Here is a 2,630-nt window from a genome sequence, read left to right as displayed (position 1 = left end):
AAGCATCTCCAGAACTTAAAAAAAAAAAATCTACTGTAGTTTCTTGGTTTCCTCCTTCCTAAACTCTTAACATTCTTGGAAGCTTGGTGTCAGGCATGAGTGTTAAACCCATATACCTAGTCTTCCAAGCGGCCATAATATCTTCTATCCCTCTGAGGTGACAACTATTGATTTAATGTAGCTTTTATTTTCCAGGAAACTGAAACTCAGTTGGTTCAAGTTTCAGTGTCTTTCCTGAGTCATGGAGCTAGTTAATGGCAAAAGCAACACTAGAACCTCTGTCTCTTGCTCTTTGCAAAGGACTTCTATTCGGTTTCTTGCTGGTTTCTTGATCTAGTTTCAGAACTACCCCCTCAAGAGGAAGCTGGTGTCCAACCTGTCAGTAGCCAGCGGGGCTTCCCAGGAGGACAGCCCAGCTCTTCTTGTGAGCTGTCCCAGGGGCCTTGGGGGGGAGGGATGAGGGAGGGGCAGCAGCCAGGCAGGTCTCCCCTGGCCACCCAAGGGCGTGGCTCCATGAGGCTGTTAGGTCTCAGCATCCTGTGCAAAGAGAAGCCCAAGGTGGTGCTGCTCAAAGCCATGGATGACATGTCCTCCTTCAGCTTCTTCCAGAGGTTCAATGCTCAGGAGACTATCTATGCCCTCTATGTGTGGCACAACAATCTTGCAGAAATGGTCATAATGGACAGTGAATATCCATCCCAGGGGGCTGTGGCCTTGCCAGAGAAAGTACAAGATGAATTCTCCAAGCAGGTCGACAAGACAGAGTGGCCAGTCGGATCCCCTGCTACCGTCCTAGATGGCCACCTCAGGAGATCTCAGAACCTTGGAGAAACTGACCCCATGTCCAAGGCATGGGCTGAGCTGGAGGTGACCAAAATCATTCTGCACAACACCACAAAGCCTCTGTTAGAGTGAGGGGAGAAGCTAGATGACCTGGTGTCCAAACCCGAAGTGCTGGAAATAGTCTGAAGCCCAGAAACAGCCTGGAAATAGGACTTGTGCTGTGCAACCACATGAAGGCAGCCGGCGGAGGCCCCTGTGCTGAAACACCACGGTCATTCCTGTCAGAACCACAGCCCCTGGGGAAGCCGAGCCACATGGAGAGACCCTGTATGGGCTCACTCTCATCTTCCACTTTGGAGCTCCCTGGAGGAACTGAGCAGCCGTGGAAGGGCCCTGGGGCCAGGGCACTGGCAAATCTACATGTCCAGTAATTTTTGAAAAGATCATTTGGGGTCCCCAAAGGTGTAGTATTGTGCCCAATGAAACCATAAGCTCTGAGTGACTTACATATAACAAAAACAACCTCTTTAGATCTGAGAAACCCTTATTCTGACAGTTCCGACCCAGCAGCTCTAAGGACAACCACAATATCCTTCTGCTGGGCGAACTGTCCAGCATCTCCTCCCCAGCAGTGGGCGTGATAAGAGCCATTGGGATCACAGGTTGTGTAGCCTTCGTTTCTCCCAGGAAGCGAGGGGCACAGAACTGCAGAGAGATAGCTGGGGAGAGCACGCCCTTGTAAAAGGAGAAGACGGAAGGGATATGGCCACGTGGAAGCTAAGTGGCCAGACTACATTCAGCCTGGGATAAAAGGCATTTAGGAATGGCTTCGTCAAGTGCTGCAAATATAAGACAACTGTAGTCAGTAGGGAGGGTGGGGCGGGCGGGCTGGGTTGGAGACAGCAGCTGCGCTTTCTACCAGGACCCAGGAAAGCAGACTTGAAACCTCACCCTAGATGCATCCTCCCCACCCCCCAGCCCAGATTCACTAATCCATATACACACACCATAGAACATGTCTTTACTCTGGGCTAAAAATTAATAAAGCAATAAGTAACTGCACAGGGAGTAAGTTCTAGAGTCAGCTGTAGCAAGCTAGGAAAACAACAGATGGTTGAAAGTTTGCTTATCCTGCTTACAAACCACACGAAGGAGGGCGGCAGCAAAGCTGTCATTTGATTTTTAGGAGTTTGTTTTGAACAACTTGGATTCAATTCAAATGGAGTTTCAAGTTGTGTGGATTTGCAAGTATATTACTGGACTTTTTCTCATTATTCGAGCATCAAGACGGGCAGCTCTTGAATTCCTTCGAATGATCACATCCGAAATTAGGCGGCAGGACAGACTCTGAGGCGACACAGGACGGCCTTTCTTGCTGTCCTCATCCACCTCCCAGGTTTAATCGAGTCCCATTGTTTTTTTTTTTTTTTTTTTCGTGGTAACTCCATTGATTTTCTCCTTCCCCATCACTCTTCCAGAATACCATTTTCCAAACTTGCTGTCTAAACAGAAGAATGACCAGGGACCAGCTCTTTTCCCTCCAATTAAACCTTCCATTCAGATCATTCTGAGCTTCTCAGGGAGCAAATCTTTCCTGTACTCGAAAGCCTTCAATACCTCCCTTTATTTGTATAATAAAATCACCTCACACCTGTCAGAATGGCTAACATTAACACCCCAAGAAACAAAAAGTGTTGGCGAGGATGTGGAGGAAAAGGAACCCTCTTGCCCTACTTGTGGGAATGGAAACTGGGGCAGCCGCTGTGGAAAATAGTATGGAAATTCCTCAAAAAGTTAAAAATAGAACTACCTTATGATCTAGTAATCATTCTACTGGGTATACAAAA

At 47.9% G+C, this 2,630-nt stretch overlaps 1 pseudogene; it reads left to right on the top strand.

Moving 5' to 3' along the window:
• The first annotated feature begins 513 nt into the window (after positions 1–513).
• LOC125094019 (synaptobrevin homolog YKT6-like) lies at positions 514–969 on the top strand (annotated as a pseudogene).
• Positions 970–2,630: the final 1,661 nt, after the last annotated feature.

Source organism: Lutra lutra, chromosome 2 (genome assembly GCF_902655055.1).
Source record: "Lutra lutra chromosome 2, mLutLut1.2, whole genome shotgun sequence".
Classification (NCBI taxonomy): Eukaryota; Metazoa; Chordata; class Mammalia; order Carnivora; family Mustelidae; genus Lutra; species Lutra lutra.
Note: the sequence above shows the minus strand (reverse complement) of the source record. Positions and strands in the feature narration are given on the sequence as shown.